This window comes from Bidens hawaiensis, unplaced genomic scaffold, assembly GCF_021521415.1.
Source record: "Bidens hawaiensis isolate Kalapana, Puna unplaced genomic scaffold, B.hawaiensis_p1.1 tig00063623_1, whole genome shotgun sequence".
NCBI lineage: Eukaryota > Viridiplantae > Streptophyta > Magnoliopsida > Asterales > Asteraceae > Bidens > Bidens hawaiensis.
In genome coordinates, this window is record NW_027501376.1 from 1 (window position 1) to 22,777 (window position 22,777).

A 22,777-nucleotide genomic window follows, 5' to 3' on the forward strand; every position below is an offset into this window, starting at 1 on the left:
GATCTATGTGGTCGATAATAAAACTAAGTGCGCATTTATTATATCCAGAAATCGACTGGACCGTATTTTACGGATGATAACACCTACCTGAAAGTTGGGGGGTAAAAGCTTGAAGAACTAATATCTGTTGATCATGACTAATCAATAACGGCAACTTTGACTCATTGGCTAGCACTAAAGCCAACTTAAGAAATGCATCAGGATTCAGGACAGTCCTAATGTTCAATCTATTTTCCTCCACCAAGCTTTTTTCTCTAACGAAGTCTAACTCCGTTAATTTCTGATGGCGTGGATGATAGTGGGGCCCACGACCACCACTTCCCCAATCCATCTCCACCGTCACACGGCCTCCTATGACCTCCACCGCCACCAACACAACTCCTCTACCACCAAACAGCCGTGGCTGGCACCAGCACAACGCAAACAGAGGCGGATCTTCACATTTTCAAGCACAACGAAGTAGATGATGTCGAAGAACAACCCCACCGGAGGAGAAACGAGAGAGGTGTTCGGGACGGCGAAGTAGATCTGAGCAAACCGTCAATTTCTATTTCTTAATTGATTACCAATGCCATAGATGTAACCTACAGTAAATGAAGAAAGAAAGAATTGTATTGGTGTGTATAATGTGCAGATATCATTTTCTTGTGTTTGCCAGCTATATTGTCATTGAATGTCATAACCTAGAAACTGTTAATTTGGCGAGTATAGTATAGATGAACAATCAAGCCCTAATTCTATCTCAAATGACAAATCATAGAAGGAGAACTCACTGTCACGAAGCACGATGTTATGGCCTCTCTACCGGACTGCAAGATCATTTCTTAGCAACCAATTTCCATTTTCCTTCCCGTTTCAACTATTTCTTCCTGGACTACAAACTTCCATGATTATGAGCGTGGTTTTGAACATAAATCAGATGGGGATTACCAAGTGCCAAGTGGTATCGGGTTCAGCATAAATTCTTTAGACTAGTCGCTATGGGGGCGCGGAAGGGAGGGGAAGGGGCGCGGTGGGCTTCAAACACCATAGAGGGGTGGGGTGAGGTGAGGAGGGGGGAAGGGTGGAGGGACGTTGGGCGCGGTGGGGTGGGGGGGGTGAGGTGGGGGGCTCACCACCAACGGCTATAAATAAGACCATTTAAAAAAAATTAAATAATATAAAATACTATATATATATATATATACACACCATTCACCCAATCTCATTCTCCTATTTAAACTTTATAAAACGTTCTCCCTAAATATGTCTTCCGACTCATCTTTCACACTCGACTTCCAGCCCGATATCGATGATATTTCCAATTCGGATTCAGAGGATGAAGCGATATTTAGTGCCGTTCTAGAGGCTGCCCAACTCGAACCCCGGCATTGCAAAAGCTCACAACCACTAAAAAGACGGCCTCATCTTCAACGGGATCGCATAGGTGCGCATGACCGGTTGATGAAAGATTATTTTTCGCCGGACGCGACTTCTTATTCGGAACGATTTCGGCGCCGTTTTCGGATGAGTCGCCAACTATTTTTACGAATAGTTGGTGATTTAGAAAGTGTTCATGCATTCTTCCAACAACGGGCGGACGCGAGAGGTAAACCGGGATATTCAACAATGCAAAAATGCACGGCTGCAATTCGTCAACTAGCGTACGGGACTGCGAGCGACGCTTTTTTTGTTTAATTTATTTTGTATTTTAGTATTATTGTATTTTTTTTATTGTTGTATTATATATTATTGTATTGGTTTTTTTGTTTAAAAAAAAAAGAGAGAGAGAAAAGGTTGGGCTTCGAAGCCCCCTCACCATAGAGGAGGGGCATTATGCCCTGGGGCTTCGATGCCCCCAGTGCCCACGTGGCGCTGACGTGGCACTGTGGAGGGGCTTCGAAGCCCCCCACCATAGCACGCAGCCTTAAGGTTTCTGCATTGGTACTGTATATTTACTCAATTTTTTAATACGGTTTCGGTATCGGGATTCTCGATATTGGTATTTTTAGCGCTGTTATCAAACTCATCCGTAACATCAACTGCTACAACAATCAATTTGTAGCTATTTAGAGATTTATCAATTAAAGTGTAATTGATGAAGTAATAATGACAATCCAGAAATTCTTTTCATGAGTGGTGGAAAGTTTTAGGATTGTTTGTGAATGATTATGTTCAATTTCTTTCAATTCAGTCGGGTCATAATTCATGTCAGATTATCATATAACATAAGCATTCATCCTATCATATGCCAATTTATACATTCTATTTGTCGAACAAAATCGTTTAGCCTCGTTGGATGATGATTGTCGACTGTCGTCATCATCATTCTATTTGTCACATAAGACCATTCAGTCTCGTCGGGCAATGGTTGCCATCATCATCATCATTCCATTTGTTGTGTAAGCCCATGCAGCCAGTGGCAAAGCTTGGCTTCGTCACGACGGTAGTCACGGACCCAAAAATTTTCAGGTCAACGATTCGGTTCGTGCCAGTGGTTCGGTTCAGGTCGGATCAAACAATGACTATATGTCTAATTTTTTTATCATTCATTCAAACGATTGTCTTTACAATTAAAAAACTAGTTAATTTTTTAACCAACAAAGAACTAAAATATTCATAATAATGCGAGAGCCGAGATGAAGGGTGAGTACCTTAGAAGAAGAATTACAAAGCAACTGGACGACTGTGGTAGTGGAGATTCAAAATTAACCGGCTCACTAGTTGAGCTATGTGACGTTTACTCGTTTGTTCTTCATCCTTTTTGAAAAAAAAAAAGTAATAAATAGTATCTTGCTTTTTCAAAGTTTACATAATTAAGAAGATTCAATAGGGTGAGTTAAAGCAAAATTTCACCATACAATACCAATTACAAGCTTAGTTGATCAATTTCTCCAAATCCTCAATTCCACACCTACAAACCCTACTTTATAATCATTGAACATAAAGATGAACTATGTTTATCAACAACACAAATATGAACTATTACCTTGCTGAGAGGGCTGAGCAGCAGGCGGTAGGCGATGGACAGCGGATGGCAGTGGCTGTGGCCTGTGTTGGTCTCCAGTAAGAACAGCAGAACAGAGGAACATGGGTGCAGGTGATTGGGTGAGTTAATTACTGAGTTTCCAAAATCCAAACACTATTTTTTTATGCTTTGTTTAAACAAGTTTTTATTTTTACAAATAGTTTTCTTATTTTTGAGTTTTATAAAAACAGAGTTTTTTACTATTCGAGTAATATTTTGTAACTTTTGTTTATAAAAACTACGAGGTTTTATAAAAAAAAAAATCAAACGATGGGTATTATATTAAAAAAAAAATTAGTGGTGACAAGTAACATTTTGAAAAATACATTAGGATGACTGTGCTTAATACATATAAAAAACGATAATGACCGGGGCCATCCCGGGTCCCAAAAAGCTGCGCCGCTACATGCAGCCCATCTGGTGATGGCTGTCACTTCATCATTCCATTTGTCACGTAAAACAAATTAATAATACTTACACGGTCAACGCCTTCCTTATGCTTACATTATCCTGCATTCTGCATACTTCCCGTAACCATTAAATCTTCACATAACCATAATATACTATTTGCTTCATAAAACACTACCAATAGTTCATAAATACATTTTTATCCTTATTAGCACGGGCTAATAGTCAAAACTGTTTCGAGACGTTTAAATCAATTTACGAAGTACACACAAGATTCCAAAACATAACGTAAGAAAGGGGGATCCAACTTTTTAATTATAATTAGTTGCGTGGGCCTTGGTAACAAGATGCCAACACGCTGAATTAATTTTTCCCACTTACACTTGAACCGTTGACCCCCACAGAGTACTCCATTTACCACCAATTATCGTATTCACTCCAATCAAATCACGTTCACCATTTCAATTCAAAACCTTCAAACAATATTTATATATCTTTCATCTTCATCCACCCAAGTGAACTCCATCCAAACATGTCATTATATATCTATCTTTCGTCTTTATCAACACCACTTCATTCACCCAAGTCAACTCCATCCAAACATGTCATCCCTCTTCGTTTATTATTTCCTCTTACTTTGTACACATGTTTTGATCCAAGCCCAACAGCCATACATCAAGGAGTACAACACAGACTGTACTACCAGAAACGCTTCAACTTCAGTATATGGTTATGCGCAATTCAGGCGCAGGGCTAAAGCTAACCAACCCAGCAGGCCAAGAATACACTTACGCTATTCGACTGGATTTTCCAAGTACGAATAACGAAACCGAGTATGAAGCATTCCTGGCTGGGCTGAGAATTGCGCATAAGATGGGAGTGAAAAACTTGGAAGCCCACGTGGATTCCATGTTAGTAGCCAATCAAATCAACGGGACGTACACGGCCGTGAACGACACAATGGCCCTGTACCTCGCACAAGCAAAATCCCTTATGCGCGATTTCAATGACTGCAAAGTCATACACGTCAAGCGAAGTGAAAACAAATCTGCGGATGCGTTAAGCAAGCTTGCATCATTAGCCTTCACCCACTTAGGAAAGGATATCCGCATTGAACTCCTCTAGACACCATCGGTCCCGCACAAGGAAATTTGTGTCATCCAAACAGGCACGGAAACGTGGATGACACCAATAATAAAATACCTTGCGACAGGTACACTACCGGAGTCCAAAACACAGGCAAGAAAACTACGCTGTAAAGCACTGAATTATCAACTCATCGATGACATCCTTTACAGACGTAACTTTCTTGGCCCACTCTTAAGATGCGTGGACAACCAAGATGCTGACTACCTCCTAAGGGAAGTACACGAAGGCATCTGTGGAGTACACGCAGGTCCCCGCGATGTTGTAGCCAAGCTAAACAACGCGGGATACTTTTGGCCGGGGATGCATACGGATGCACTGGCATACATCAGAAAATGCAGGTCTTGCCAGCTTTACGCACCCAACACGCACCGCCCGAAGAATGAACTTGTTCCAGTCACTTCTTCATGGCCATTTCAGAAGTGGGCCATCGACGTGACAGGCCCATTTCCTACAGCAGCAGGAAATGTTCAGTTCCTAGTGGTAGCCATCGACTACTTCACCAAGTGGATAGAAGCAAAACCTTTAGCCCAAACAACCGCGAAACATATCAAAAAATTTATTTGGGAATTTATTATTTGTCGTTTTGGACTTCCACAGAATTTGGTGAGCGATAACGGCACCAACTTTGCTGACAAGAAGCTACAACAGTGGCTGAAAGAACTTCAAATCACCCACACCTTTACCTCAGTGGCACACTCGCAAGGTAATGGTGAGGTGGAAAGAACAAATAAGAGCATCGTCGAAGGCATAAAGAAAAGACTCTTGGAACACAGATCCGGCTGGGTGGACGAGCTTCCGCACGTCCTTTGGGCAAACAGAACGCTGACGAATGCCAGTACGGGAGAAACCCCGTTCAGTCTCACTTATGGCACTGAAGCCATGGTCCCGGTCGAAATTGGTTTACCCTCACCAAGGGTCTTGATTCAGCCAGAAGACAATGATGCGGAAAGACGGTTGGACCTTATGCTAACCGAGGAACGCAGAGACTTAGCCGCAGTGCGTGAAGAGAACTACAAACGACAAATGCAAAAGTACTACAACACGCGGGTAAAACTCTGCAACTTCAATATAGGAGACTACATACTGCGTAACAACGAGGCTTCGAACCAAGAACGCCCAGGAAAGCTGGCCCCGGTCTGGGAAGGGCCATACATTATCAAAGAAGTCCTGGGAAAGGGCGCATACCGGCTCGAAAGGCTCGATGGCACTCCCATCCCAAGAACATGGAATGGAGCTCAATTACGCAAATGTTATATATAGATCAATTCCAAACTTGTAAAGAAAAGGCCTAGAGCCACTTCTAATGGAAATGATTTCTCCTTTCACAATGTGTTGATAGCCTTATACTTATGAACTTCCCACACTGGTGCCGGTATTCACCGCACAAATGGGGGAAGAAGTAAGTCGTTACGTGTGGAAGGCGGCAAAACCCGCATAAACACAACGCTAAAAATAAGGAAAACCTACACGCAGGTCAGATGTAAGTAAAGTTTAGCCATCCTTGTAAGTGCAAGTGACGGTCTTACCCGCACAATCACGTACAAGGAAGCAAAACTTCAACCTATCATCTACCACGTTCAAAGGTTAACTTATTCTGAACACTTAGAAAATTTCAAAAAAAGGATGAGGAAAACCTACACGCAGGTTAGATATGGGTAAAGTTTAGCCATCCTACTAAGTGCAAGTGACGGTCCTACCCGCACAATCACGAAAGAGGAAGCAAAACTTCACACCTATTATCTACCACGTTCAAAGGTTAACTTATCCTCAGAAAAGATGAGGAAAACTTCCACGCAGGTTAGATATAAGTAAAGTTAAGCCATCCTACTAAGTGTAAGTGACGGTCATACCCGCACAATCATGAAAGAGGAAGCGAAACAAACTTATAATTTACCACGTTAAAAAGTTAACTTATCTAAGTACTAAAGAAATTGCTAAGTTAAAACATGCGTAAAATAAACAAGGCAAAGAACAAACACAATCTTTATTTCATCAAAATTCAAATATTACAAAGAGCTATACAAAAGCAAAAATCTACGCTAGTGGTGGAAAGGGATCTTCAGAATCAAGCTTCAGGACCACTTCCACTTGGACCCGCTCCATCAGTAGAGCGTGGTGGTTCAAGGAAAGCTCTAAGGATAGCAAGCCCATTATCAGCAGCAGCGACTTCGTTCACCTTCTCCACCACCGGATGCGGGAAGGCGGCATACTGGTTCACTGCTTGGTCATAAGCAGCTTCAGTATCCACATTATACAAAGGGAAGTTGGAAGGCGGGACGCCTTTCTCAACGAACCCTAGACCAAGCAGGAAGCCGGCCCGTTCCCCATCCTCGTGAGAAGCGTTGAGGGCTGCGCTCATAGCATCGTCGTAAGATGTCTTTGAGAAGACCCGATGCACAACCTACAAGAAAATATACAAGTATCAGAACCCTTTCTATTTACAAAGAAAAGCGTAAAGACATGAAAGCCTACCTGAGACAACGCTTCTCGAAGAAGCCATTCCTTGGCAACCAGAGCTTCTTGGAGGGCAGCTTGAGCTTCGTTACGGGCGCGTTCGGCTTCACTCTTGTTAAGGTTGGCAAGCAACACTTCTTTAGCCGCAGCCTCTTTGACGCCCTTTAGCTTTCGCTCAGTATGGTCAAGCACCCCCCTCTGGTCCAAGATCTCCTGGAGCTTTTTGGCGTCTTCCATCGCCAAGGCATCATGAGCCTGCTGGAGAGCCTCTAATTTGGCTTTAAGTTCTTCATTCTCCACGCGTAGAGGCTCAGCAACGGCTTCAGCCTTGGTGGCCCTCTCGGTTGCGTTCCTCGCAGTTTCCTTAGCCAGCCGAAGCTGTTCATTAACAGCTTGGGCAGCCTTGGAACGGGCCTCGAGTCGAGCCTGAACTTCAACCTCGAGGGCCTTGAAGGCCTTCTCCTTCTCCGCAGCCACTGCGGCAAGTTTTTGGTTCTCCTCCCGGACAGCCCGCGCCTGAGCTACTTCCTTGAGGCGAGCTGCTTTTAACTTGTCGTTTTCACGACAAAGCAGCTCGACGCGCGGCTGCATCCGGGCCAGGAGAACCCGAAGCTCATTGGTTAGCCTACCCTCCTGGTAGCTAGCCATGGCTTCCCCCAACGCACCACTGGGAGCAGCGTGACGAGCCCATTCCACGCACTCCACAGGGGTGCGAAGGGTTGTTCCTCGGCGAATGTTCCATCGTGGAACATACACTTCATTGGAATCCGACACTGCAAAAAACACAAAGCAGTTAGGAAAAGATGATAAAATATATATACATAAAATGGGCCAGAAGAACCCTACGCACCTGTAGGGTCAATAACAGGCCGATAGCCGCCGAACCCATCACCTGAACCCAAAGGAAATCCATCCAAGAGGTCAGGCAGATGGGAAGGTAGCAAAGATTGGCGGGAAGCCCCATGCGTACCTGATGGACCGGCCGTCGTTGCCGATGGCGGGGGCATGGTAGCAGCCGCCGTTGTCGCCGCCGCCGAATCCGCAGCAATAGTAACCGCCGGCTCGGTGAAGGATGCTGTAAAAATTGCACTCACAGCCGGCGGTGACGTCATCTCGGCTGGAACAGTCGGCTCAAAGGAGTGAGCAACTGAACCAGCGGAAGCAGGCGCAGGCGCCTGGGTCGACGCCTCAGGTAGGCTGACCAAGCCTACCGTCATTGGCGGAGAGGTATTACTCGGCGCCTCACACTGGAATGCGTCAACATCCACGCCTGCGTAAAGAATAAAAGTGTTAAAAGATATTAACCTATGAAGATAAAAGCTAAAGGAAAGTTGTACTTACGGGTTTTCTTGAGCCTAAAGGTACGGAGAGGCGGGGACGGACCCGATGGAGCCGGCCTCTTTGCGCCGGTCACCGTCGTCTTCTTTGGCTCTCCGGAGGTGACAGTCGCAACCTCCGGAGCTGTGGTCTTATCACCACCGGGATTCCCCGCCACCTCTTCGCTCTCGGTCTCCGAATCAGACCGAGGCGCTGGATCGGCAGTGGAGGCCTTCTCCTTCCCCTTCCCGCCGGCAGCCTTCTTCTTCCGCACCAACGGAGGACCATCTGCGGATTCCTCATCAGAACATACGATTAGAGGAATTCCAGCAGAGGTTTCAACATTGAGGGGTCGAGGGTCGAAGAGCGCCTTACCTGGCCGACGGGCGCTAAGGATCTTATGGCCTAGCGGATAGACCTCCACGAACCGATCCGCCGTTTGTTCTAGGATGGGCAACTCGTTCTCATCTAGAGCGCGAGTACCCATCCGTGCGGGACCGTCAGCCTCCCGCGGGTTCAGGAGCGACTGCAAGTCGTTCCCCTCTGAAATAAACAGGAAAGAAGTTAGAAGAAATTCAAAATCAACAAAAGGAAAAAAGGCATACCGTAAGGAACAGAGTTCGAACCGTATTCGAGGTCGATCAGAATCTTGCGCGCATCAGCCTCCTTCCACACCCGGCTCATCCCCAGCATCACCATCCCGGACTCCGCAAACCGGTAAACCGGAGATTGGACCCGAGATATCTTCGCAAACCATTCCGCCTCCTGGTAGCTGGAGGCGTGAAGGCTGGGAAGTGCTTGCCCGTTCTTGAATTTCATGGCAATGGGGATGGCGCGAGCGGATATGAAGAAGAACTCCCTCTTCCACGCGCGAAGACTGCGCTCGGTCGCGCAGATCTTTAAACCCTTATCCGGGTTGTCAACGTGTACCACCCCTGGATGCACCTCCAAGTATAGAAGGTCATCAGGCGGTCAACATAGGGCTCAACGCCCAAAATCCGGCACACCCACTCGAAGTGGCGAATCTTGGCGATCGCCATGGGGTGCAGCTCGGTCAAGTGAACACCATGCCTCTCAAGGACACGGTAAACAAACTTTGTCAATGGGAACCTAAGATTCCCATAGACAAAGAATGCAGCATATACCCCGATCTTGCCTCTGGGGGCATCGTACACAGTATGATGGGGTTCAGGAAACTCAGGCTCGAGATGTGACATCTGACCCGATCCGACCCGACCCAGGTACCCGTTTCTCTGACCCGATCTCTTTCTTTTATGATTTAATATTTATTTATACTTATATTTTATTTTTAATAATAATATATATTTCCTTCCCGCCTCTTTCTCTCTCTTTCTTTCCGCCGTCCCCTCCCCCTTCCTTCTCTCTTTCCGCCTTCTTTTCCCTCTTGTCGCCGTCCCGCCCTTACGCCTTGTTTCCCTCTTTTTCTAACTCTTTGCTTGTCCTTTGGTTCTTCCCGCCTAAGGATGTCTGCAGCTCCACGCGCCAGACTCCTTACATGGAAGCCTGCGTGAAGACATCTTGTTCCTGCGATGCGTGAAGAGAACTCTTCTCGCAGCGCGCTAAGAATGCATGTTCTTCCCGCAATGCGCTAAGAATGTATGTTCTTCCCGCGATGCGCTTAGAATTCTAGTTCTTCACGCAGCACGCTAAGGATTTGTGATTCTTCCCGCAGTGCGCTAAGGATTGTTGTGCCAGCCTTCGCGCTCGCGCACTCAGCCTTCCCGCGCTTTACCCTTGTATCTTCTGTTTATTCTAGCCGTTTGCTTTTGTAAATGTCTTTTCTTCTGAGCTGTTGACCTAACCTATCTAATGTCTGAATGGTTACTTTCGGCGCAGCATGCGTACCAACCCCATTGGTTGGTAGAAAAAGTGACTGACATTATCTTTTGAGATCTGCTTTTGCCATGCTTTAACCAGTAACTTTATCTGTCCTCTCCCATGCCTTTTTCTGAATCCTGTCAGCCTTTTTCTCTTTTTTCCCTGCTACCATATCTTTTGATATCTTTACTTTTCAGAACTTTTTACTGTTGATATCTTTTCTTTTACTTTTGGAGATCTTTTCTAGGGTTTGTGTCCCCTAGGGTTTGCCTATATATAGTACTATTTTCTTAACACTTCACACACTACACTTATTCTCTTCCTCCCTTTTTGCTCTCTGCCGTTGTTCTTCAGCCGCCTCCCTCCTCTCTTGCCTCCGTTTTCTCCTCTCCTCTGCCCTGTTTTCCGGTAATATATTATATATAATAACTTATTAATTATGCTAACTTATAATCAAGACTTAAAACAAATCATTAAAACAATAATCTTATTTATAGGTTAACTTGTGCTTGTTTAAAGTTGGTTCTTGCTTTATCTATCACCGCATCGTTTATCAAGTGAGTAATCTCGTACCTAATCCCTTTTTGCTTTTAATGTTTTGGGATGTTCATGTGTTCATACAAACTTAGAGTCTTAAACTTGTTTATGAGCTTTAGTCGCGCAGTATCCCATGTGTTGAGGACGTTTACTTGGCTGTTTATTTGTATGTGTGTATCATTAACCGCTTTGTTCGGCCTATTCCGCAGTTTTCATGGATCCATTAGATGAACACGGGAGACCTATCGTTTACGGTTTTCTTTGTTTACACTTGCACAGATGTTTTCTCGTTTTTGTGCTCAATTGGGAGCACGGATTGAACTATGAACTATGAGCTATGATCTATTTAGGCTTGATCACAATCTGATTGCACCCTTGTTAAACACCAGACATACACATGTTGCGCGCAGATTTATTGCTATCTATGTATTGTATTAAACTTGATTTCTCACCAACACGCAAGTGTTTGACGTTTATTTTAACACATGTTCAGGTTTGCAGTAGCTGTTTTGGAGCTTGTGGACACATAGGAAGTTTTCTTTATTTTGGACCTAGATTAAAATGTATCAAGACAAGTTATTGCTGTTCGAATATTATGATTTATGATGATTTATGTTCTCTTGTTTACCCTGCGCGTGCGCGAATGAATGTATTTATTAAATATTGACACCCAATAGTGTCACGAGTAATGAAACAATATGTGGCGCCCCGATGTATAATCCGCCTTTGGTCGGGGTGTTACAGATTGGTATCAGAGCTCGTTGACTTTAGGATAGGTGGTTAGACGTAACGGCCTAGAATACCTAAGAGTCCCTTCTCGCGCATGAGAGAAATCTCATGTTTGCGCGCTTATTGTTAATTACTCGTTATTTATGAGTATGCTCGCGCTTGCGCAGTATATGATTTTATGTTTTATTTCGCGATATTTCGATTTTTGTTGAATTTCGATTTTTATTGATTTTTCTTACATATTCGGTTGTTGGGTTTGAAAATCCGAAAAGTCATGGTGATACATGAATAGTTGATTTTCAATTTCCATTTACGATTATGTTCTGAGGTTGGAGGCTTGAAAAGTCATGGTGATGCATGAATTGTCAACCTCCAATACTCATTTTCTTGTGTATTTTATATTGAAGATTGAAAAGTCATGGTGATACATGAATCGTCAATCTCCAATACTCGTTTGCTCGTATATTTTAAATTGGGAATTCGGAAAGTCATGGTGATACATGAATTGTCGATTCTTGATTCGAATTTGTTACCTTTATTAAGTCTGCATTTAGGGTCATTTAATCTACTTTAACTTTTGATAGTATCTAACTCTGCGAAACCAAGCTTTATAAAGTTATACTTTGCGATAAAACCAAGATATTAACTAAAATTAAAACTTTTATAGAATGCCTCCGCTATCTCGCCGATTTCAGAGAAGAGAAGCCTCGCGCATGCGTAGACAGCAACGTTCCCAGGAAATGGCCGCCGTGATAGCCCAAGCCTTGAGCCAAAACAATACCTCCAGTTACAACATTAAGTCCTTTAACGCGGGTAACCCTCCAAAGTTCACAGGTCTTGAAGGAGCCACCGTGATGCTCCAGTGGCTTGAGAAAATCGAAAACACTTTCCTCCACACCCAATGCCCCTCAGACAGACGAACCCTATATGCTTCCAGTGTCCTGGAATCCAGAGCGCTTACATGGTGGAATGGAGTAGCTCATGCGCGTGGCGCAGAGGCTGCTTCTAGCATGACATGGGAGGAATTCAAGGAAATTCTTACGCGAGAATTCTGCCCTCCCAACGAAGTTAAGCGCCTGGAGGAGGAATTTTGGAATCTTAAGCAGTACAGCGGTGAAGCGCGCGAGTACGCGACGCGCTTCCATGAACTAAGTTTGCTTGTCCCTCACCTTGTTACCCCTTCCCGCCGAGCCATAGAGAAATTCCTTGGGGGTCTCCCCATGGAAATTCAAGATTCTGTATGGGCCAGAAACCCAGTTACCCTCTCTGACGCCATTGAGTTGGCCGCTGTGCTCAGCGACAACCATGTCAGAGCAGGAACCCTGTTCCTGCGGGGAACTGAGAAGACCAAACTCACCAAGACTGCCCCTGAACCAACAGAAACCAAACCTGAACCCTCAAACCGTAACAACCTCAAGCGCAGGCGCAAGGCCTATGCGCTTACCAACCCGCCCATTGTCCAGCAACCCGCTTACCAACCTCCAGTTTACGCGCCTAACCCTCTGTCAGCCTACCCAACACCTCCTGTAGTCCATAACTATGCCTTAACCAATCCCGCACTCCCTGCCCCGCCAACTAAGAAACCTTACACAGGAAATCAACCCTTTTGCCCAACCTGTAGACTTCACCACCCAACCCAAACCCCGTGTCGTCAATGTAACCGATGTGGCCGCGTTGGTCACTCTGCTGAGTTCTGTAAAATCCTTCCCGCCAATCCAATTGCGCCAACACCACCAGTTTACCCGCAGAACCCACAACCAACATACCAAAACCCACGACCCAGGTCGTGCTATAACTGCGGTGATCCCAGTCATTTCCGGAACGCGTGCCCGAGACTACAAGTTCAGATTACGCAAGCGAATCCGGTGAACCAGATTTCGAACCAAGTGACACGCGGACGAGCTTTTAACATAACCGCGCACCAAGCGCAAGCGAATAATGACGTAGTTAATGGTACATTTTTGCTTAACGGATTTTATGCTTCTGTACTTTTTGATACTGGCGCCGATCGAAGTTTTATTTCTCGCGCCTTCGAACAGAAGCTTGCGCGACCGCGCGATGACTTAAAAGAAGATTTTTCAGTTGAATTGGCTAATGGTGAAACTGTTTTAATAAACTCAGTGATTAAAGATTGTACGCTTAACCTTAACGAAAACGATTTTCTGATCGACCTCATCCCCATGCCTCTTGGAAGCTTTGATGTTATCATTGGTATGGACTGGCTCTCGAAGAATCGCGCCGAAGTTATTTGCGCCAAGAAATTTATTCGCATACCTCGAGAAAATGGTGATCTTCATATTTACGGCGAGAAACCCTCCCGCGGTCTTAAACTTATGTCTTGCGCCGAAGCCCGAGGACTCATGCGGAAGAAGTGTATTGCATTTTTAGCACATGTGGTTAAACCTGCTGAAGAGAAGAAGCTTCGCGATATCCCTGTTGTGCGTGATTTCCCTGAAGTTTTTCCTGATGATCTTCCTGGTATCCCTCCCGCTCGTGAAGTCGAGTTCCGTATTGATCTTGTCCCTGGTGCTTCCCCCGTAGCTAAATCTCCTTACCGTCTTGCACCCGCTGAGATGCAAGAATTGGCCAGCCAACTTCAAGAGTTGACTGCTAAAGGATTCATTCGCCCTAGCTCTTCGCTCTGGGGTGCTCCGGTGTTGTTCGTTAAAAAGAAAGATGGATCGTTTCGCATGTGTATTGATTACCGCGAGTTGAACAAACTCACCATTAAAAACCGGTACCCCTTACCGCGTATTGACGACCTCTTTGATCAACTCCAAGGTGCCTCTTGTTTCTCGAAGATTGATCTCCGCTCTGGTTATCACCAGTTGCGCATCCGCGATGAAGATGTCCCGAAGACTGCTTTTCGAACTCGTTATGGCCATTTTGAATTCTTGGTCATGTCCTTCGGTTTAACCAACGCACCCGCCGTTTTCATGGATCTAATGAATCGGGTGTGTAGGCCTTTCTTGGATAAATTCGTGATCGTGTTTATCGATGATGTTCTGGTGTATTCTAAGACCAAGGCCGAGCACGAGCAACATCTTCGGTTGGTGTTGCAAAAGCTTAGAGCTGAGCAACTCTATGCTAAGCTTTCCAAGTGTGAATTCTGGTCTGATGAAGTACAGTTTCTTGGTCACGTTGTAAACAAGATGGGTATTCATGTCGACCCATCCAAGATTGAAGCAATCAAGAACTGGATTACGCCATCCTCTCCTTCCGAGATCCGTTCCTTTCTGGGCTTAGCTGGTTATTACCGGCGCTTCATTTCGAACTTCTCAAAGATCGCTTTGCCTTTAACAGCTCTAACGCACAAAGGTAAACCATATATTTGGGGCTCGAAGCAAGAAGAAGCCTTTCTAACGCTCAAGCGTTTGTTGTGTGAAGCTCCTGTTCTTGCGCTACCTGAGGGTAATGATGATTTTGTCGTGTACTGCGATGCCTCCAACCAAGGTCTCGGTTGTGTTCTTATGCAACGAGGCAAGGTTATCGCTTACGCATCAAGGCAACTTAAGGTTCACGAAAAGAATTATACTACTCACGATCTCGAGCTTGGTGCAGTCGTATTTGCCTTGAAGATCTGGAGACACTACCTTTATGGTACTAAGTGTATCCTTTACACTGACCATAAAAGCCTTCAGCATATCTTTGATCAGAAGGAACTCAACATGAGGCAACGCCGATGGAACGAACTCATCAGCGATTACGATTGTGAGATCCGGTATCATCCTGGTAAGGCTAATGTGGTAGCCGATGCGCTCAGCCGAAAACCCTGCCAGCTTAACTGTATTTTGCCGCGCACGCAGCTTCACTTCGCGCCGATTCAAAGCAACCTTGAATCGCGTATTCGTGACGCGCAGCGCGCATCCATCAGTAATGGTAACCTTCGCGCCGAGTTAGCGTGTGGCGCGGAAACGCATTTTGTGCCCAATCTGAGTGGAATTCTCTGTTATCTCAATCGCATCTGGATTCCCTTTAATGAGAATCTTCGCGCTGATATCCTGGGTGAAGCGCACAAATCTCGGTATTCTATTCATCCTGGCGCTGATAAGATGTACAAGGATTTGCGCATAACTTATTGGTGGCCCGGTATGAAAAAGGATATTGCTGTGTTCGTAGCTAAATGCCTGACTTGTTCTAAAGTAAAAGCTGAACACCAACGCCCATCTGGTTTGCTCGAACAACCAGAAATTCCTACGTGGAAATGGGAATGCGTAGCGATGGACTTTATTACCAAGTTACCTTTGACAGCAAGCAAACATGATAGCATTTGGGTAATAGTGGATCGATTGACTAAGTCTGCTCACTTTCTGCCCATTCGTGAAAACTACCGTGTTGAGCAACTCGCGCAGCTTTATGTCAAGGAAATTGTCTGCCGCCATGGTACTCCTTTGAGCATCATATCCGATCGCGATGGCCGTTTTATATCTCGCTTTTGGAAATCTCTCCAATCTGCGCTAGGAACTCGCTTGGACATGAGTACGGCATATCATCCCCAGACTGACGGTCAGTCTGAGCGAACTATTCAGACTCTTGAGGATATGCTCCGATCTTGTGTTCTTGATTTTGGAGGTAATTGGGATTCGCACCTGCCTTTGATCGAGTTCTCTTATAATAACAGCTATCATTCCAGTATTGGTATGGCGCCATTTGAAGCACTTTACGGTCGTAAGTGCCGCTCCCCGATTTGTTGGAGCGAAGTGGGTGAAACTCAAATCACAGGACCCGAACTTGTTCAAGAGACAACCGATAAAATCGCCAAGATCCGTGATCATCTGCTGACTGCCAGGAGCCGACAGAAGAGTTACGCAGATCGTAGGCGAAAGCCTCTCGAATTTCAAGTTGGTGATCTTGTTCTCCTCAAAGTGTCGCCTTGGAAAGGTGTTGTCCGCTTTGGGAAGAAAGGTAAGCTTGCTCCTCGTTATGTTGGTCCATTCAAGATTCTCGCGCGTGTGGGAAAAGTTGCCAACAGACTTGACCTGCCGCCCGCGCTCAGTAATGTGCATCCAACGTTCCATGTATCCAATCTCAAGAAGTGTTTAGCTGACGAGAACCTTCACATTCCACTTGATGAAGTTCAAATTGATGAATCTATGCATTTCGTTGAGAAGCCTGTTGAGATTATGGATCGCGAGGTTAAGCAAACCAAGCGCAGTCGTATCCCTATCGTGAAAGTTCGCTGGGAGTCCAAGCGCGGAGCCGAGTTTACATGGGAAAGGGAAGATCAAATGAAGATCAAGTACCCGCACCTGTTCTCTGCGCAACCTACTTCGAGATAAATTTCGGGACGAAATTTCTTAAAGTAGGGGAGACTGTGACATCTGACCCGATCCGACCCGACCCAGGTACCCGTTTCTCTGACCCGATCTCTTTCTTTTATGATTTAATATTTATTTATACTTATATTTTATTTTTAATAATAATATATATTTCCTTCCCGCCTCTTTCTCTCTCTTTCTTTCCGCCGTCCCCTCCCCCTTCCTTCTCTCTTTCCGCCTTCTTTTCCCTCTTGTCGCCGTCCCGCCCTTACGCCTTGTTTCCCTCTTTTTCTAACTCTTTGCTTGTCCTTTGGTTCTTCCCGCCTAAGGATGTCTGCAGCTCCACGCGCCAGACTCCTTACATGGAAGCCTGCGTGAAGACATCTTGTTCCTGCGATGCGTGAAGAGAACTCTTCTCGCAGCGCGCTAAGAATGCATGTTCTTCCCGCAATGCGCTAAGAATGTATGTTCTTCCCGCGATGCGCTTAGAATTCTAGTTCTTCACGCAGCACGCTAAGGATTTGTGATTCTTCCCGCAGTGCGCTAAGGATTGTTGTGCCAGCCTTCGCGCTCGCGCACTCAGCCTTCCCGCGCTTTACCCTTGTATCTTCTGTTTATTCTAGCCGTTTGCTTTTGTAAATGTCTTTTCTTCTGAGCTGTTGACCTAACCTATCTAATGTCTGAATGGTTACTTTCGGCGCAGCATGCGTACCAACCCCATTGGTTGGTAGAAAAAGTGACTGACATTATCTTTTGAGATCTGCTTTTGCCATGCTTTAACCAGTAACTTTATCTGTCCTCTCCCATGCCTTTTTCTGAATCCTGTCAGCCTTTTTCTCTTTTTTCCCTGCTACCATATCTTTTGATATCTTTACTTTTCAGAACTTTTTACTGTTGATATCTTTTCTTTTACTTTTGGAGATCTTTTCTAGGGTTTGTGTCCCCTAGGGTTTGCCTATATATAGTACTATTTTCTTAACACTTCACACACTACACTTATTCTCTTCCTCCCTTTTTGCTCTCTGCCGTTGTTCTTCAGCCGCCTCCCTCCTCTCTTGCCTCCGTTTTCTCCTCTCCTCTGCCCTGTTTTCCGGTAATATATTATACATAATAACTTATTAATTATGCTAACTTATAATCAAGACTTAAAACAAATCATTAAAACAATAATCTTATTTATAGGTTAACTTGTGCTTGTTTAAAGTTGGTTCTTGCTTTATCTATCACCGCATCGTTTATCAAGTGAGTAATCTCGTACCTAATCCCTTTTTGCTTTTAATGTTTTGGGATGTTCATGTGTTCATACAAACTTAGAGTCTTAAACTTGTTTATGAGCTTTAGTCGCGCAGTATCCCATGTGTTGAGGACGTTTACTTGGCTGTTTATTTGTATGTGTGTATCATTAACCGCTTTGTTCGGCCTATTCCGCAGTTTTCATGGATCCATTAGATGAACACGGGAGACCTATCGTTTACGGTTTTCTTTGTTTACACTTGCACAGATGTTTTCTCGTTTTTGTGCTCAATTGGGAGCACGGATTGAACTATGAACTATGAGCTATGATCTATTTAGGCTTGATCACAATCTGATTGCACCCTTGTTAAACACCAGACATACACATGTTGCGCGCAGATTTATTGCTATCTATGTATTGTATTAAACTTGATTTCTCACCAACACGCAAGTGTTTGACGTTTATTTTAACACATGTTCAGGTTTGCAGTAGCTGTTTTGGAGCTTGTGGACACATAGGAAGTTTTCTTTATTTTGGACCTAGATTAAAATGTATCAAGACAAGTTATTGCTGTTCGAATATTATGATTTATGATGATTTATGTTCTCTTGTTTACCCTGCGCGTGCGCGAATGAATGTATTTATTAAATATTGACACCCAATAGTGTCACGAGTAATGAAACAATATGTGGCGCCCCGATGTATAATCCGCCTTTGGTCGGGGTGTTACACGAGAGACTTGAGCATGAATTTCCTGACAACATACCGGTACAGATCACCAGGCAGAGCACACTGGCACTCGCCAGCAGTACTCTTGTCATCGGCTGAGGACTCGACATCACGAGACGACATCTTGCAAAAGAAAGAAGAAATAACGATTTCGGGAGAATGCTTGCCTGAAAAGGGGAGTATTCGCCGGAAATCGCTTAAAGGATGAAGAGGATAGTGAAAGTGTGGATTACAAAGAACCCTCTCCCCCTTTATATACTAATCGCAATTAATGCGATGAATTTAATGCGGAGGAGAGAGAAATCGAAGGTGCAATGAAACTATGACACGTGGCAAAAAGCAAGCTGGCAACAGCTGTTGATAGGACGCATACCATTAATTTCGCGGCCACGCACCCGAAAAATCGCGCCCACGCTCCTGAAAAAGCGTCTGGAATGACCATGTACTGTCACGTCACCATAACTTCCTGCACGTCCTGACACAGTCAGAAGAAACCGTCGCACGACGTTTCAGAGGTTTGGACTGTTCTTATCCTTTCACCAACTCTTCGAATTTCAAAATTCAAAATTCAAAAAGATTCAAAAGTAAGCGGGAAAATACCCCTTACCTTGGCAACCAAGTAACCGTAAGACGGATGCGGGTACAGTGTTAAGGCAAAACCCTTCACGTACCTAGCACCCGCAGGGAATTGAAGCCAAGAATAACTTGGCAACCAAGTAACCGTCAGACGGATGCGGGTACAGCGTTAAGGCAAAACCCTTCACGTACCTAGCACCCGTAGGGAATTGAAGCCAAGAATACCTTGGAAGTAAAGTAACCGTAAGACGAGTGCGGGTACAGTGTCAAGGCAAAACCCTTCACGTACTTAGCACTGCACGGAATTCAAACCAAGAAGGATCTTCTGGGCCATGTTTGCGGAAACGGGAATAACATCCCCGCACGACGGGAACGTCGAGAACTATATTGTTTGAAACTCCAAGATGGAATTGGTGGTTTTAGCATAATTGATCACTATGTTGAAAACTACCAAGACCCCATGGAGAATCCACACAAGTGGAACTCAAGGCTCCTGACGTGCGAGGAGGTTACAAACCTACCCGCTTCACACCCAAAGATCAAGCAGAAAAGTTGGGAATTTCTACGTGACATCAGGAAAACCGCGGGATGAATCACCACGGAAAACCGAAAAACTAAACCCCTTTTCAAAACCCCTTGCTAAGTCCAAAAGTTCACCTCACTTATTAATAATGCATGAGAAGAACATTGGACTGGGGGGACTTGAAGAGGTAGGTCCCAGCAGAGCCCAGTTGGACCCGCAAGACTCACCTTAAACAGGGACGTCTGCGCAATGACCAACTGCTCCAGCAGGACACACCATGCACAAAGAACCTTACGCGCAGTACGCCAGCTGTACCCGCAGGGAAAGCCTCCTAATGGTGAAGTACCCCGCCTGTTCCCGCAGCTGCGGATACAAGCCATCAGGGAAGGCTACCCGCACTAACAGCAAGGCTACACGCACAAGGCATTCGTTCAGTAGTCACATGAAGGAATGAGCAAGGCGGGAATACTCCCGCCTAAATGAGCCAGTCCGTATGCTTCTGGAAGGTCTTTCGTACTATACCTACTAAGGTATGGGCGGAACAGACAATTTGACTAGAGCAGCCCATGAACTAATCACAGGGTGACAGCTCACCGACAACAATACGAGGAGGAGCACCCTCTAGTACTGTTTGTCACTATTAGCCGCTGCCTACTCACCAACCCTTACAATGGGACGTGCGCAGCCTACAGTTGGTGGAACAGTGTGTAAGCCGGCAGTAAAGGAATAGTATACAGCCGACCTTATTACTGTTGGCCGTAACCTATCCACCAACCAGCATGGCCTGTGCGTAGTCCACTGTTGGTAGAACAGGAATACTATTCAGCCGGCTGTACCTGCTTGGAAACCTACCTTCGGCTATAAATACTCCAACACCTTGGAATGGTAAGGACATCATCTGATATCTCAATCTTATCTAGCAATCTCTTAATATACTTATATTCAGAGCAATCTAGTCTGATTCTCACGCCGGAGGGTGGTCACAAGGAGGAACCCCCCCCCCCTTCTCAGTGACGAGCTTACGGTGTCTGTTTTGCAGGTCCATTGAAGAACAACTCTCTGCTAGACCTCATCCTCGTGGGAAACATTACGTAAACCCCAGATTATCTATAATCTGTCCAGGGTTCACTTAGTGTTTCTTCACCTACCGATCCAACCCGCCTTACAACACAGTCGAATCCATCTCCAGCCTGTTAAATGCAAACCAAACTCGGCTTTCACAACTCAACTCTGTCCCAGAAACCTACACTTTTGAAACCGGTCAAACCGTGCTTGTGCCCACCCGGTGTTCGTGTTTAGGCCAGGTTTACCAAGCGAAACGCTACGTATGTTGTCCGGTCTGGAGACACGATCTTTTTGATCGCTAACGACACGTTCGGAGGGTTGTCCACTTGTCATGCTATTAACACTGAAAGAAGCAGTAAGACTGTTGATATTTATCCAGGTTCTAAACTAACTGTGCCATTAAGATGTGCTTGTCCAACTCAAAAACAAGCTACCGCTGGTGTTGAGTATTTGTTATCTTACTTGATCACTTGGGGGCAAGCAGTTTTGGATATAAGTGATAGTTTTGGTGTTGATACTGAGATGACTCTTGAAGCTAATGGATTATCAGAACAGGATGATATGATCTACCCCTTTACCACCCTTTTAGTTCCGCTTTCGAATCCGCCTTCAAGATTGCAAACCTTAGCACCACCGCCTCCACCGTCCACACCGCCTCCACCATCACCGTTAGAGCCATCACCTGCTACGTCTGCCAATGATCATAAATGGGTGTATGCGCTTGTAGGAGTCCTTGCAGGGGTTGTTCTCACATTTGGTATCGGGTTGTGCGTTTTCTTTTTAAAGAAAAAGAAAGTGCCTCCACCCGTGGTGGTTCCTTCTGCCTCTCAGAGCTTCGAAGCCGTTGAGAAACCATGGGATAAGAAGTTGGATGTTGATGAAGACTCGGAATTTATGGAGAGTTTAAGTAGCATAGCTCAATCCCTTAAAGTTTACAAAATTGAAGAGCTTGAATCAGCCACACAAGATTTTAGCCCAGAATGTTTGATTAAAGGATCGGTTTACCAAGGTACAATCAAAGGAGAACGTGTTGCCATCAAGAAAATGCATGGTGACGTGTCAAACGAGATTCGTTTACTTAACACTATTCACCATCATAATCTTATAAGTTTATCAGGTGTTTGTTTTAGTGATGGTCATTGGTACCTTGTTAATGAGTTTGCTGCTAATGGGCCATTAAGCGATTGGATCTATTATAATGCACAAAGCAACAACAAATTGTTAAACTGGATGCAGAGAATGCAAATTGGTTTAGACATAGCAAACGGGCTTGATTACCTCCACAGTTATACCACGCCTCCGTATGTTTACAAGAATCTAGAAAGCAGCAATATTCTTCTTGATGGTAATTTCAGAGCCAAGATTACAAATTTTGATCTTGCAAGGTCTGCTGAAGGGCAAGAAGGTCAATTCGCACTGACCCGACACATTGTTGGTACTAGAGGTTACATGTCTCCCGAGTATTTGGAAAACGGTTTGATCTCCACAAAGCTTGATGTCTACGGATTTGGCGTTTTGTTGCTTGAAATAGTTACAGGAAAACATGTTTCTGATCTATACGAGAAGGTGAACAAGAATTTGTCTGAGGTTTTATATGATGTTCTCCAGGAAGAAAACATGGACAAAAATGAAAAGTTGACCGATTTCATTGACCCACGCCTCCAAGGGAATATTCCTCCACAGCTCGCGATGTCTGTGATCAAGTTGATTGATGGCTGCCTCGATAAAGATCCATCAGCTCGCCCAGATATGAATGAGGTTTCACAGTGTCTTTCCAGGGTTCTGACCGCCTCACAAGCTGGAGACTTTTCGCTGACCATTTCAGTTCAGGGAAGATGATTTTGTAAAATGTTTCATTGTGTATCTTTATTATGTATAAAATATATTGTCTTATTGTGTAATCTGTTTTTCATCTATAAAAAGTGTAAGGATTACAAAGAATATACAAATAG

The 22,777-nt window shown here is 44.8% G+C and overlaps 1 pseudogene; it reads left to right on the plus strand.

Annotated features, from left to right (window-relative positions):
- Positions 1–4,017: 4,017 nt before the first annotated feature.
- LOC143603997 (lysM domain receptor-like kinase 4 pseudogene) lies at positions 4,018–22,700 on the plus strand (annotated as a pseudogene).
- Positions 22,701–22,777: the final 77 nt, after the last annotated feature.